At 38.4% G+C, this 16546-nt stretch overlaps 1 protein-coding gene across 8 annotated transcripts in view; it reads left to right on the top strand.

The window, feature by feature from the left end:
* The window catches only part of foxp1b (forkhead box P1b), a 528108-nt gene that overhangs the window by 329816 nt on the left and 181746 nt on the right, over window positions 1–16546 (top strand). Inside the window, exon 1 of one of the 8 annotated variants that reach the window (XM_073072383.1) lies at window positions 15689–15765. The exons of the other annotated variants lie outside the window; for them this stretch is intronic. The gene's annotated coding sequence lies outside the window, so the exon portion shown is untranslated. Of the gene's footprint in view, window positions 1–15688; window positions 15766–16546 lie in introns of those variants that run through there. 8 annotated transcript variants of the gene reach the window in all.

The following is a 16546-nucleotide window of genomic DNA, read 5'->3' as shown; positions in this document are numbered from 1 at the left end:
GATAGACAAATTAGAGCAGATCCAAGTCACTTCTCAGGCAGGAGTTGATATGTTTCCTTATCAACCTCTTAAAACACTTAATCACAATGGGTGTAAGTGCTACTGTATGATAGTTATTAAGGCAGGTTACCATATTCTTATTAGGCTCTGGTACAATTGAAGCATGCTTCATCTAGGTGGGCAGCTCAGACTGCTGAAGCGAGAGGTTAAAGATTTCAGTGAACACTCCAGCATTTGATCAGCACAGGTCTAGTTACCCCATCTGGGTCAGATGCTTTCTGTGATTTCACCCTTCCTGAAGGATGCTCTCAAGTCAGCCTCAGAGTGAAATCACAGGATTATTGGGGCTGTGGGAGTACATAATGCTTCCATGTTTTGATAGTCGATATCAGAGTTGAGAATTGTGAAGAGCTATTCCCTTTTGAGAGATATAAATACAATAGGAGAAGACAAAATGCTAGTGAAACATGTGATCAGTAAAGATCACCTTTCTGAAAACTCACCGAGAATTCTGACAGTCATAATGCTGGGTGAAATACTTAAATACTTAGATTTAGAATTGTAGATTCAAAACTGAGAGCAAGAGAGCTTTGAGAAAGATCTGATCTTTGAAAAACAGATGGCATGGGGATTCATCATTTCGTAACTTAGTGATTCAACAAGACAGAAAGTGAACAGTATGTCAGCAGCTTGTAAGCTCGAGAGAACCTTAGGGGGTGATAGAAAAGCTCAAACTAAGGGTAAAAATGTAGGACATGAATGTTGTAATTATGAAAGAGAACCTGAGTTTTACAGGAGAGAATTACTCCCTTTTTCTAGTTTAGCACATTAAAGGAACATAAAGATCAATAATTTTGCAAGCATTTGTGCTGGGAACAAATGTAATCACCCAGGCCAATCAACTGATGAGGAGCTAGGAACAACTTTTTTTTGTCTGTGGTCAGTGCTTTTTTGAATGATGAGTTGTGTGCTATCAGAGGCAGGTGGTCATCTGAAATCTCCAGCATGTAAAGGAAACCAGTGAAATGTAACTGTTTCAAGGTACGAAGAAGCTTCCAAAGGTTTTAAACTTGCAAAAGCAGAAACACTCGCAGTAAATCTATGATTATAGCTTATTGGTAAATCTTGTGTCCCTGTTGAAGGACAGATATAATTATTGATCCTGTTTGACCAATAAACTGTGTATGGTGAAATGAAAGTTAGTGGGAAATGTGACTTTTGCTGGACTAAAAGGCATATTTGAGCATGGGTATATATCATGTATGGTATATATAATTCAAAAACTATCGAGCACCATCCACTGGAATCTGTGTTCATATGTCAATGGCTATAAGACAGGAACCAAAGAATATTTAATGCAGAAGTATACTCGTTTGTACAGTGATGGAATTTGACAACATAAAGGAGAGTATTTAAGCAGTAATGTTAGCATTAGACAAAAGCAGACAAAGTTACTAGATATTTCAGTTAGACTTTATGTTCTGATTCCAGTCACAGTTCTGAAAGCTTGTATCAGTTCATCTGTGGTAAATATGGTTACATCCTATAGCCTTGAATAAACCTGTTAGCCTTTATAGCCACTGTAATAATAGAATATCTAGCCTTCCACATACAGTATTTGAAATGACTTTTGGTACATCAATTTAGTTGAACATTGTTGTTTGTAACTACTTTCCATTCACCATTTGGGACGACAACAGAAGCACAAATTTATTATTGAACTTTTCCAAATGAAAGTATATAAATTGGTGAAATTACTTTAGTTAATTCCTGATGATGCTGTGTCTCTAGGACAGGGGTTCCTAATGTTTTTTATGCCATGGACCAAGACGATTAAACAAGGGGTCCATGGACTCCAGGTTGGGAACCCTTGTAGGATTCAGATAAGAATTAGAATAAGTGACTTAAGATTATGATTACCATTTAGACTCATTTCTTCAAAAGTTCAGAGATCATTGAGTATGTTAGGTAAAGTAATAGCAGCAAAACATTGTTTTTTTTTAGAGCTATTGCCATGGACCCAGAATTATATCCAGATCCAGCCTAGGTTAAAGCAGTTCTGGAAATGCCATTACTGACAGAAAATCACAAAGAAGTGGTGCTAAGTTAAGGTCATGATCACTTAAGAAGTATCTTAAGATACTTAGGTATCTTAAGAAGTAACTTTATAAACTGATACTCCTCAGACTGGATTTAGACAATGATGATGCAGACTGGACAATGATTTGCCTGTGGAATAAGGATTGCTGTAGAAACAAATCAAAGATGTACGAATAGAGTTGGGGCTTTTGGTGACAAGTTTTGAACAGTATAGAGTCATAGAGAGTTACAGAACAGAAACAGGTCTTTTGACCCATCTAGTCCATGCCAAAACCATTTAAACTGCCTGCACCCATGAACCTGCGCCAGGACCATAGCCCTCCATATCCCTACTATCCATGTACCTATCCAGACTTCTCTTAAACATTGAAATCAAACTCACATGCACAACTTGTGCTGGCAGCTCATTCTACACTCCCACGACCCTCTGAGTAAAGAAGTTTCCCCTCATGTTCTGCTTAAACTTCTCTCCTTTCACCTTTAACCCATGACCTCTGCTAATCCCCCACAACCTCCTGGAAAAAGCCTGCTTCTCTATACCCCTCATAATTTTGTATACCTTTATCACGTCTCCTCTCCATCTTCTGTCTTCTAAAGAATACAGTCCTAACCTATTCAATCTTTCATTATAACTCAGATCCTCCAGACCCAGCAACATCCTTGTAAAATTTCTGTATACTTTTTCAACCTTACTTACATCTTTCCTGCAGGTAGCTGACCAAAACTACACACAATTCTCCAAATTATGCCTCACCAGTGTCCAGTATCTCTTTGGAAAAGATGCTATAGGTGTTGAAAATATTGTGAATGAGAAACAATTGCTTTCACATAAAAAATGAAAATGTTGTCAAAAGTTTTCAGTGAAAGTAGAATTTGAAAAAGGAAAAGGGATGGTCTTAGTAGCTACAATGAGTAAAGCACTATTTTTAGAAGTTTAGAAGCAACTAAATTATCATTTAGCAATACTGTCTTGGGGTCAAGTAGAACTTACCTATGTGTTTCCATGCATTGAGTTTCAAGATATTTTATCCATGTAGGGAATTATAATACTCAAGAACAAAAGATTATATCAACTATTGTACATAAAGAGTTAAGTCAGTTACTCTTACAACATATGTTGGCTCAGAAGACTGCAGTTGTTAAGTCCAAGATTATCTTGGCTTTAGACAATGACTACGCTGAAGCAATATCTTTCAAATAGTACTATTAGTTTAGTACAGTGAAATTGCCAATTAGAGGACCTTTATTTTAACTTATCATTGAGGCAAGTTATGGGCAAAGATTGGTACTGAATTTTGTGAGTTACATGGTCTTACTGTATATGTGATTATTATTATAATAGCTTTATTGAAATGGTTGAATTACTTCAACTATTGTCAATAGTGTTTTGAAATAACTTTGAATATCCTAATTAGTCATAATGGACTTTACATCTATAATTTTTTTTGTGTTTGGAGAGACTTGCTGTTTATGACAATCAACAGCATCACCTCTACAACCATAATTATATAAAAACGCTGCAAATGCTTCCAGAATTGGTTGGAGTTTTAACAGTCCTAACCCCCAGATAATTACAATAATAAATATTGCAGATAGAGTGGATCCCAATTAATTAGGACACCTCAGGACCAGTATATATTGGCCCAATTAATAGGCTGCCCCGATTAACTGAAGTTATATGGAAATAGTTAAAAAGATATAATAGACACAAACTATTTTTAATTCAGTTACAAGTTATATATTTAAGTGAAATACAGGATTTATTGGAACACTACCAATACTACAACAGTGCTATAAAACTGATTGAATCGCCTGGGTCTATACTCTCTGGAATTCAGAAGAATGAGAGGGGATCTAATAGAAACTTACAAAATTTTGAAAGGGAGAGATGAGATAGAAGTAGGAAAGTTGTTTCCATTGGTCAGTGAGACTAGAACTAGGGGACATTGCCTCAAGATTCAGGGGGAAGATTTAGGATGGAGATGAGGATAAACTGTTTTTCCCAGAGAGTGGTGACTCTGGAATTCTTTGCCCAGGGAAGCAGTTGAGGCTTCTTTGCTAAATATATTTAAGATACAGCTAGATAGATTTTACATAGTAAGGGAATTAAGGGTTATGGGGAAAAGGTAGGTAGATGGAGCTGAGTTTACGGACTGATCAGCCATGATATTGAATGGCGGTGCAGGCTGGGTGGGCCGGATGGCCTACTCCTGCTTCTATTTGTTATGTTCTAATTGTTATCAATGGAGGAATTTACCCAGTGTACACTACTGTGTTTTGTTGTTTGACCGTAACTGAACAAAATCAATGCAGACACCTAGTGCAGTTTATGGATTGCCTTTGTATAATTGCATCCTTATTTTCATTGTAACGTTCAAGACGATTCTAATACCTTCAAATACTTAACAGTTTCTAACTTGTTGATCCTAATTGTTTAATTTTAACATCTGGCCATTTCTGGCATCTCCAAGCCTGAATGGTAAAAACTGCAGTGAGTGAAACAGTTCTGAATTGTCTCGTTGATTACTTCTTTCTAATAATCAGTGACAAAATTTACTGCTTTTTGAACACAAACTCGTGCAACTGATGCTACTTAAAAAGTGTTTGTTTTAAGGATTGATGGTAGTTAGAAACTGTTTGGCAACAGACTCTTGTCTCAATTAAGTGGCATAGTGTCCCAAATAAACGAAGGGAATCCCAGCTTTTTTTTTGGATTAGTTTCTGTTCTTTAAGAGTTGTACCAAATAAGTGGCTGCCCCGATACTGACAGCTCAATTAACTAGAATCCACTGTGCTGGAAATCTGAAATAAAAACAGAAAGTGTTGGAAGCTCTTTTCTGGTCAGGCAACATCTATGGAAGGAGAATTAGTGTTAACATTTTGGAGATCAATATAAACTCTGTTTCTCCCTCCCTAATACTTATAGTGTCCTCTGATTTTTTTTATATTTTCAGCATCTTCAGTTTTTAAGCTCAATATTCATCTTCAACTGCTTAATCAATGACTAACCATACATAAAAATATTGTTTGTGTGAATGTCTATTGATGGCTGTAGAATGCTCATTTCTATTTGGTAGAAATATGGGAGGCTTTTAAAAAGGAGATGTTTCGGCCACAGTTTGGTACATTCCATGAGTGAGAAGGGGAAGAGGATTAAAACAAGGGATATATGTATCACTAGAAGATAGATAGGAAAGTGGCAGGTAAAATTTATTTCCCCAAAACTGTTCAGCAATGACCATCTGCACCATCAGAACATCAGAAACCTGGAAGTCATCACTGACCAGAAACTGAACTGGACCAGCCAGATAAATTCTGTGAGACTCGAGAGATTCTGCAGATGCTGTAAATCTTGAGCAACATGTACAAAAAGCTGGGGAGGAACTCAGCAGGTTAGGCAGCATTTATAAAGGTAAACGAACAGTCTATATTTCAGGCCAAGATTCCTCATCAGGCCTACACTGTTCTAAAAATTTCTCTCACACCTATACTCCCTATCACTAAGCAAGATAAGGGAAATAGCCACATAGAGAGGCATTGAACCTCACTTCCGAAATTCCTCATGTAGGAGCATTGTGGGATTATCTTTAGATGGGCATCGTTCAAGAAGTTGCTCACTATCACTTTCTGATGTCAATCAGGTAGGGCTGATATATCGTTCCTTTGCTTACCACGTCTAGATCCTGACAAATGAAACCTTTTCACAGATTGTGTTGATTCTCATAAACTTGAAATTTTAGTCTTGTTGCAATATACCATGAAGGAATAAAAACTAGTTCTGCACAGAAATTACACTGAACTGAGTGGAAAAGCAATTTGTGCAGAGAACCTGCAAAGAGGTATAGATAGGGTTAGGTGAGTGCACAAGGGTTTGACAGATGGAGTACAATGCTGGTAAATTTGAGGTCATCCACTTTGCAAGGAAAAATATAACATCAGATTATTATTTAAATGGTTAACGATTGTGGCCTGTGGCTGTGCAGATAGAATGATTTGTGTATGTATCACTGAAAGTTGGTTTGCAGGTGCAACAGGTTATCACGAAGGCAAATACAATTAAGAGGGAAAATAAATCAGCCATGATCAAGTGTTGGAGCAGACTTGATGAGCCACATGTCCTAATTCTATTCCTGTGTCTAATGGTTTTATGGAATGTTGATCTTCATTGGTAGAGCTATTGAGTTTAAGAGCAAGAGAAGTTGTGTTATGTTGCAACTGTACAGGGTACTTGTGAGGCTACACCTGGAGTACTGCATGCAGTTCTGGCCTCCTTATTTGAGGAAAGATATACTGGCTTTGGAGGTGGTGCAGAGAAGGTTCACCAATTTGATTCCAGAGATAAGGTGTTAGCCTATTAAGAGAGACTGTTTCTCCTGGGATTATGCTCACTGAAATCCACTGAAAGTGGATCTTACGAAGGCATAAAAGATTATGAAAGGGATAGATAGATAGAGACAGGAAAGCTGTTTCACCTGGTAGATGTGACTAAAACTAGGGGACATAGCCTCAAGATTCATGGAAGTAGAAATAAGATGGAGATGAGGAAAAACTTCTTTTCCCAGAGAGTAGTGAATCTGGAAATCTCTGTTCAGGGAAGCAGTAAAAGCTATCTCATTACATCTATTTAGGACAGATAGATTTTTTTTGTATTGCAGGGGAACTAAGGGTATGGGGTAAAGGCGGGTAGGTAGAGCTGAGTCTGTGGCCAGATCAGCCATAATCTTATTGAATGGCAGTGCAGTTTGGTGGGCCAGGTGGTCTCACTTGCTCCTGTTTCTTATGTTCTTATCGGAAGTGGGATATAGCTTCTTACTGCAGATGTCCTATTGCTGCATAAGAGAAATAGAAGAAGAGACTCACCCACAGGTCAGAATATTGAGGATTTAGGATGCAATGCAGGTCAGCTGTGGTGCAGTGAACTGCCTATATTCTCCAAATTCCATGTTACACAAACTGGTTAATGATCATAGATATACAAACAGCCAACAGTGTGATTGAAGGACTATGTACTTTTATAGTGACTTTTGATTGTGTGTTTGTTTTTAATTACACATAGACCTTCTTTCTGAAAGGAACCATGCAAAGAGACCAATAGCCTCATTTCTAAGACATTTCATCAGGATCAAAAATAACTCTGACTTTTGTAGATTTTATAATGGCTAATGAGACCAATGTAGGTGTCATAGAGTTTTTTTTCCACAGATGGGGAAGGGGTGCATGATGAAGTGGGTGGCTGAGTAGTTTGTGAGGTGATACATAGGCTTCCTCACGTTCCTAATGCAAGGCCCCAAGTTTCTCAATTTTATCCTGCAAGTTCCTTCTACATGTTAAATAGTAATGCATCAGAGGTTTCTAGGAATCAATGTCTGAGATATCTATGGGCACATTCTCAAATCTATTTCTATCTGCTTGGTAATCTCCTCTCACAAACAGAGCATGGAATAAAATGCCTATTTTGGAAGTCTGGAGTCAGCCATGTGGATAACACAGTGAACTCAACAAAGCAGTCCAGAAGAAGGATCTTAATCGGAAATGTTCACCATCTATTTCCATCCATCAGTGCTGCCCAAGTTCCTCCAGCATCTTTCTTGTGTGTTGTTCCAGGTGCCAGTGCCTGCAGTCTGTTGTGTCTCCAACCCAACAAAGCTAAATGAAAATACGTAAGGACTCAATATTAAGAATGTCGACCCAGGAGATGATGCTGTCATTGGTTCAGTTATACTTCCAGTGAATTTGGAAGATTTTGTGAAGTTATATCGGTGGTATTCTTCCATTGGCATGAGATATTCCAGGTTCTTGACGGGTTTGAGTAGGGATCACAATGATCCGGTAGACCATGAACAGTGTGCAAAATCACAGGCTTGATCTTCCAATTCCTTCTCCCTCAATTGATCAAAGCCTGTGCTGGCGTGATGTCCTTGAGAAGTGGGCCCTGAGAAAGAGCATGAAAAGTGGTCCAGCACATTAGAACCACCGCAGAGCCAATGTGGTCACATGAGTGAGATTGTTTATTTGCATTACCTCTGGAAGCTCTTGGCCTTGTCTCTGTAAAAACAGCAAACAAAAGGAGTTTGTAAAATACTTATCTCCCTGAGCTTCATGTAGTTAGTTACACTTTGTAACAAATCTCGACTTTGAGTAGAATTAAAGAGGAATCAATACACATCGCCAGACTGGTAAGAACAGAGAGATTTGAAATGATTTCTAGACTGTGGAAGCTTACAGATATTTTTAAAAAAAGGATAAAACCAAGATTGGAATCAAATACAGAAATTGCAAATTGAGATCAAAAAGTTAATAATCTTTATAATTTGACTTGTGAGTGTGATAACTGAGTGCATTCATTTGCCTCTTCAGTTTTGTTTTGTAATTATGTGTCTTTCCTGACATCCATTTTGCTGCTATATTGCTCATATTTTTTTCTTTAATGTGCTTTGCTAACATTTTGATTTTGTTGCATACTTTTAGGAACAATGTGTTTATTGCTTTATTTTTGTTCCTTTTGTTCTTCCTTTGATTTGTAAATGTTGCCTTTGAATCAAACTCCAGGAACACCTAGCACTAAGAACAACTTGGAACACCAAATGGCTTTTGTTTTATAGCAAGTAATTTAATTCATTTATGTGCATTTTATAAATAATAGTCTTCATGCTGACTTTAAGCCCTTAACATCCTTCCTTCTATTTTTAGTTTGTTTTTATTTTTACTTTTCTGTATGTTGATTGCTTTCCCTTAAATCTCTGAAAGTCCACTGAGAGGGAAAGTCAGGCTCTGTTTTAGATTTGCCTCTCTCTTGCCTTAGATTATCTCTAAGTCTGGAATTCATCATTTTACATTTGACTGGTGATATACTCATGCCTTATCTTACTTATTTTTAGCAAGGTATTTAATCCCAGGACCAAAAAAAGTGAAAAACTGACGTATAATGCAGGAAATTGTATTGTTTCAAAGCTATTTTGTTATAAAATAATAATGTTCTTCTCAATTAAATTTTGAGCAAGAGTGCAAAAATTTTAATATTGATTGTTTTACAATAGCTTTTAATTTTGCTGATGCTTGCATCATCATAGAGTAACACAGTGGTTGATAGAGAGCAGCCATTGAATATGTATTCAAGGTTGTAACCTAGTTAAGAGTAAAGGAATTCTGTCAATATCTATACAACAGCAAAATATGGAGTTTGACTTGCATTGTTTGTGTGTTATATATTTAAAATAATAAAAGAATTTAAAACCAAAGACTAAAATGCTAGCATCAACAAAAAATGGCATCAAGCTATAGAATTTAAACTGTTTCTCCTGATTTCTATATAAAATCACATGAATATATTTATTGTCATCATGTTATTACTCAGTTTTAAATATGAAATAAAATAACCAACTCGGCCAATAAAAATGTTCTGTCTGAGCTATCCTTGATGGGCCTGCATGGTACACTTGCTGATTTGGTAGTAAGCCATTCAATGCAGAATGTCTCCTATACCTGATGCTTTAAATGTGCTAAATTAGCTAACATTAGTAGCAATAGAATGTTGTTGACAATATCATTAAATGTTGACTTGAAGGATTCCAAGTTAGTCTGGGGAAAAATCAACTAAGGTTCCTGCTATTGGTTGCCATCCAATTATTCCAGTGATGAAGAATACACATATGGCCATTGAATGAGAATGGGATGCTTGAGGCAGATACCATACAATTATGACTTACTGCTGATTAAGTAATGAAGGTGATAGAATCCATGAAGTATATGCTGTTAGGATTTTATATTTTCAAGAATAGTACTAAAGGAAGTGGATATTTTGAATCTGCATCGTCTTTGGTCAAAGTTTAATATTAGGTACACATATAGATTATGGATCTGTATTGCTTTTTGCATTCACACTCAAGCCACTAGATGGCACGTCCTTCCAAATTAGAAGTCAACATTGGCATCAAATATTATGGGAAGAAGCTTATGGTCTTCTCATACTTTCCCACATGGTTGCACAACTACTGAGATGTAACAACATGGGTGAACTGTTTATATACAGCTTTTATTTAAATAATTAGAACATAGTTAACAGCAAAAGTCATTATAATGCTTGTAAGCTCAACAGAAAAAGCACTCTTGCTTTTGAAAGTTACAGATAGAGTATGTCGAACAGAAAGGTTGATAATGGCAGAAAGTGCAGTAAACTCGAGAATTGGGAAAATTTCAGCTTTCAGCAAAGGAATTGGAAAATGCAAGAATATTCTCACATCTGGTCCCAACACACTGCCTCTCCAGTCTATTTGGACTAGTATTTAAATTGTCCGAACACCAGATACGGCTTCACATTAGGACCCAGGCCTCACTGCAGCGATACACTCTGGGCTTAGAACCTTGCCACCCACCCCGAAGCCCATACACAACCTCACCAAATCCGTTTAGGTGGTCGGGCATCAAAATTCCTCCACCTCGACTCCTCTTGGAATCGCTACCTCCAACTCCATCTCCAACAATGACACCATTGCCGTCTCCAAAACTGTCTCAAATATGTAAAGCTCAGACCTTGCAACGTGTAAGCATGGCTCATCATTCGAGTCAGCTTCACCTCCACTCACTACTTCATTGTTTGCAGTGATAAGTTACCAAAATTTACCTCATTAAAAAGTGTTATTAATGATGTTTTTAGTTATATTTCTTGCCCTTTTTAACTACCGGTAAGCTGCCACACAAACTTCAGTGGAGCCATCTTAAACTATCTTGCACTATCGCTGAAATGTTGCCACAACCTATAGACTCACCTTCAAGGAGTCTTCATCTCAGGCTCTTTATATTTACTGTTTATTTCTTTATTACTATTATTATTTCTTTTATTTTTGTATTTGCAGTTTGTGGTTCTTTTTGTGCATTGTTTGTTGTCTGTCCTGTTGGGTGAGGTCTTTCATTAATTCTATTGTGTTTCTTGTATTCACAGTGATTGCCCGCACAAAAATAAATAACAGGGTTGTATACAGTATATGTATAAATTAACTTTGAACTTAAAGTCTTTGCTAGCAAGGCCCTTAGAAGATAATAATAGGATTGTTTGCAGTCATCATGGATTTATGAAGGGGAAGTCTTGTTTGATAAATTTTGTTGGAATATTTTCAGGCAGAGTAGATCAGGAGTACTATTGGCTCAATGTATTTGTATATCAGAAGACCAGTTTCCAAGCTGGAAAATAAGTTGAAGTTGCAACATAGATTTAGGTGATTTTATTTTAGGTTGTAGGGATGGTCTTGGGGATAGAGAGTGGAGTTGGGGGATAAATTAGATTTTAGGGGCAGGACTGTTGGGGAATGTGGGGGCCTCGTGTCTGGGGTCCTTTTGTCAGTGAATCCAGATTTCAAGCCTAGTGTTCGCTGGTTGGTTGGTCCTGGGGCCAGTGACAGGGATGGAGGCCCGAGGGCTGAATCAGGAGTCTGGAAGTTGAGCCACTTTGGACAGGCCCTCAAGGCCACAAATGTTTAAGTCTTCTGGGGAAGTCGAAGCCCTATATCTGCAAGCCAGAGTCTGAACACTGTTCCTATTACACTGAACACCGGCGTTCCCCAAGGCTCTGTGCTCAGCTCGCTGCTCTTCAAGTGGCTAATATGTCACTGGACCCAGTTCAAACCATTTCTACAAGTTCGTGGATGACACAACAGTAATTGACCTTATCAAGAATATTGATGAAATGGAGAATAGAGAGGAAGTGGAGTGGATGGTGAATTGGTTGAGAAGAACAACCTAACCCTAAACATGCAGAAGACAAAGGAAATCATTGTGGACTTCAGGAAGGTGCAGACAAACCATTCCCCTCTGTGAATACATGGCTTCTCCTTAGAGTTAAGTGCACCAAGTTCCTGGGATTTCACATCACAGATGACTTCACCTGGTCCCTTAATATCACCTCCTTGAACATGAAGGTCCAGCAGCATCTCCACTTCCTAAGAAAATTGCGGCAAGCAAGGCTCCCCCCGATCTTAACTGCATTTTACAGAAGCAGCACTGAGAGCATCCTGACAAGTGGCATCTCCATCTGGTATGACAGCAGTCAGGCATTGGACCTTCAAAGGACTGTGAGTACAGTTGAGAGGATCAAGGAGACTCCCTGCCATCCATCAAGGACATTTATCAAGAGTGCTATGTACACAGGGACCACCCATCAATCTAGCATCCTCTTTGACTTTCTGCCATCAGGCAGGAGGCTACGATGCATAAAAACAAGAATGGGCCAAGATGAGAAATAGTTTCTTCCCCCAGGCCATTAGGTTTCTGAACTCCCGGCCACATCATATTTAAAGTGTCACTGGTTAATCTGTTCTGTACCTTACAATATTTAATATTAGTGCACTTTAGTTTGTGTGATTCATCTGTAGATTCTATCTTTACCTTTATAAGCTATCATGTGTTATGTGTACTACTCTGCTTTACATCCTGGTTCGGAGAAACGTTGCCTCTTTTCTATGTACATTGTATGGTTATATACTTTATGTACATGTATATAGTTAAATGACAATAAACTTGACTTGAGTCTACCAGAGGTTGGAAGCAAAGAAGACGTCTTGGGGTTAGAGTAATGTGAAGCCCTTTTTTTGCTGTTGTTGTTTTGTTGCTTGTTCTATGTTGTTCTGCAAAGCATTGTGGACATGCAATGTTTGCACTGGAAGGCCTAGCGACACACGACACACACGGGTTGCTCACAGCACATCGCTAAGTGTGTTGGTTGCTAACGCAAATGATGCAATCCAGTGTATGTTTTGATGTGCATGTGATACACATACTTCAATCTTGAATATGGTGCCATGCAAGAGGTAATTAAACTAAATTATAGCAGGAAGTGGTAATGATAATGATTGGAGAAAATATCGGGATTGCAGATTGGTTAACAGATGGAAAACTGAACAGATGGGGTTACCTTTGACTTGGAAGACCATGACTAGTAAGGTTATTTAAATGATGAAAGACAAAGATGTTGATGTTCAAAAGGACTTTGATTCCTCTTCAGAGTATACTATTGACATATACACCAGGGTGCAATGAAATTCCTTGCTGACCTGAAGCTGACAAGGGTAAACAGTGCATATGGTAACAATAAATATAACAATAGATACAGTGACGAGCACAAAGCAACATGACACTTTGTATTCTTAAACTGTATTCTTGAATACAGATCACTGAAAGTTAACATGTAGCTTCAGCAAGCAATCAAAGGCAATATGATACAAATGATTTGAGTGTTAGGTTACAACTCAAATTTTATAAACATAAGATTCTGCAGGTGTTGGTAATCCAGAGCAACACACACAAAATGCTGAAGAAACTCAACAGGTCAGCTGCATTTATGAAAATGAATAAACAGTTCATTTAATAAAAAACACAAAATGCTGGCAGAACTCAGCCAGACAGCATCTATGGGAGGAGGTAATAATGACGTTTCGGGCCGAAATCCTTCATCAGGAGTGAAGTAACATGGGATGGTCGAGGGGGGGATAAGAAGTGGGGGGAGGGATAAAGTAGAGAGCTGGGAAGTGATAGGCTGGAGGGAAATAGGCTAGGGGGAAGGTGGAGAATTATGGGAAATAAAAGAGAAAGAAAGGTAGGGCTGGGGAGAGAGATTATAGTGAGAGGGGAAAAAGAGAGAGAAAGAGAGCCAGACTAAAATAATAGATAGGGATGGGGATAAGGGTGGGGGGCAGGGGTATCAACGGAGGTCAGTGAGTTGGATGTTCATTCCGGCAGGAAGGAGGCTACCTAGGCGGGAGATAAGGTATTGCTCCATCGACCTGCGTGTGATGTTCATTCCGGCAGGAAGGAGGCTACCTAGGCGGGAGATAAGGTATTGCTCCATCGACCTGCGTGTGGCCTCATCTTGACGGTAGAGGAGGCCATGGACAGACATGTCGGAGTGGGAGTGGTCTGTGGAATTGAAGTGTGTGGCCACAGGGAGATCCCGTCACTGCTGGAGGACCGATCGCTGGTGTTCGGCGAAATTTCTTGGCCCAAAACGCCGACTGTTTGTTTATTTCCATATAAGTTGCTTGACCTATTGAGTTCTCCCCGCATTTTGTGTGTGTTGCTCTGGAATATTATGTTAAGGTCTGGTCTTCTCTGCTCTGCCTGATGGGTGGAAAGGTGCATTACTGAAACTGCAAGGAGGTTTCTGCTGATTGATTCCTAGGCTGGGGTCTTTGCTCTACAAGGAGAGATTAAACAGACTGGCTCTTATTCTTTCTTCAATTTAGAAAAAATGAGAGGAGATCTCTTTGAAATTCTTACAAAGCTTCTTAGGATAGGATAGATGCAGAATAATTATTTGCCTGGCTTAGTATCTTAGAATTGGGAGTTACTGCCTCAGCAGAAGAGTTCAGCAACTCAAGACTGAGATGAGATCTTTAAACCCATGGTGTGGGGAACAGTGGGTGAAGGCTGCGAGTGGAGGGAGGAAGGCAGAGAATTTTTGGAATTCTGTATTCCTGGGATCCAGGTTGTGAGTATATATTCAAGACAGAGGTTGAAATTGATTTTTAGATGTAGGTGGAATAAAGTGAAATTGCATTAGTACACAAAAGTGGTGCTGAGGTGAAAAGATCTGTAAGGAATTCCTTGAATGGGGAGAGCAGGATTGAGGGGCATATGGTTCACTCCTAATTTTGTTTCTTATGTTCCTAACTGTCTTTGCAATATTTACATTTTGGCACCATTGCACTGTAATCTCTATTTAGTGTTTTCAGAATACATTGTAGGTGATCAGTTTTAAACAGTAAAAACTTGTAATATTGTGGTATAGTTACTATGACTTATGCTCCCTTTTGCTTTTCTAAGCAGCATATTGGTCATATGATCCTGCCTTTCTGAACATTAATATATGAACAATCAGCTCCACCTAATATGTCTTGGGTTTGTCATAATACATACTCAGACAACACGCTGTTACCCACATTTGTGAGCTTTAGTTGCTGCTGTCTGTCACCCTCTGGTAGTTTATCTCTGGTGTCTGGATTTGCTTTAAGACTTGTATGTCTATCATGGTGGTGTTGCTTTGAATGTAAGATCAAAAGAAGATGAATTCCAGAAAAAAATTTCCTTGTATGAAGAAAGGAACAGTCTTGTGTAAACATCCCCATGACAGCTCCCAATGAGTTATTTTACTGGAGCATTAGCACCCAGGATGACAGACAGGCTGAGACTGTGCAAAATAACAAATCAGTCCCTGTGAGCCAGCAGGCAGTTGCCACAACAGAAATAAGATTTCTAAAGGAATTTTGTTCCATTTTTATTGTAAACGTTTGTGTGGCAGCTCATCTTTTTACAAGCTGTCTTCCCTTGCGTAGTTTTCTGTTCTGGAAGATATTTATATTGAGGCACACACCTGATAGAAGGGAGCATTATCATGAATAGAATCAAGGATAAATTTGAGAGCAAAGTAAAGATGGCTATTGTACTTTTTTGTTTATTTCTCTCTCATTTAGTTATGTGGGTATTGCTACTGTGGAAACAGGCCTTTTGAGCTGGCCAGAAAGGGCAGCTTTCCAGTATATTTTCATTTCAGTGTGCTTCAGCTGCACAGCATTTCCTGTTTATTCAACATCTTTACACCATTCTTCAACCCCCGCTCTACAGCAACAGCCAAAGAACAACTGCAAGCCGACGGAAATTTAGAGGCACTAAGCTCTTTCGGTAAACTTCCCCACTTTCTCTGTAATTGTTTGTGTCATATCCAGAATTAAATCTGTCAAATGAAACAATACTGATGAGCTGAATAAGGGAGTTGTTGAAAGATGCAAATGTTAAGATTTAACCTTAAATTTTTGGTAAATTAGGTCATGGAGTAAGGAAAATGTTACGAAGGATTAGTTTATATTTTATCAATTTGTGATGTATATGGACACAAGGCATGAGTGTATAACTGATAAATCTCAATAGAGTCATATCATATATAGTACAAAGAATATGCAGTTGTTAAAGAATACCAAGAACACGTATGCAAAATAAAATTCAGCTGCTTTAAAGTTGTCTTTTGTGCTTTAAAGTGATCCGATGTTTGAAACTGTTCGGAACTGTTGTCTAGCAGGAGTAATCACATGGGGGAGGGAAATGGAAAGAGTGACTGAATTTATTTACTCAGATGTTATGCTGATGTAGGTGTGGAACTAAGTCACTGTGGGAACTATGAGTTGCTTTCTGTTGGTATCTTCATAGTCCTGATGGCCATCAAATTTCCCGGCTTACTCGTTCTGTTTCATCTGGACAGACTCTGTTTGATTATTTATCAGAAGGAAAAGGGAGTAGCTTGGGCATAAAACAACTCCGTTTTACTTTCCAGCAGACGTTCTATGATTTTGTGCATCTGAACTCTCTTAAAGCTAACAGTCTAGGGTATGATTTGGCTTTGATGTTATGTCAGAGTTTTTTTAAATTTACTTCTGATTTCCCCAGAGTTCAATGTGTTTGTGAATAC

The sequence above is a fragment of the Hemitrygon akajei genome, chromosome 19 (assembly GCF_048418815.1).
Source record: "Hemitrygon akajei chromosome 19, sHemAka1.3, whole genome shotgun sequence".
NCBI lineage: Eukaryota > Metazoa > Chordata > Chondrichthyes > Myliobatiformes > Dasyatidae > Hemitrygon > Hemitrygon akajei.
Note: the sequence above shows the minus strand (reverse complement) of the source record. Positions and strands in the feature narration are given on the sequence as shown.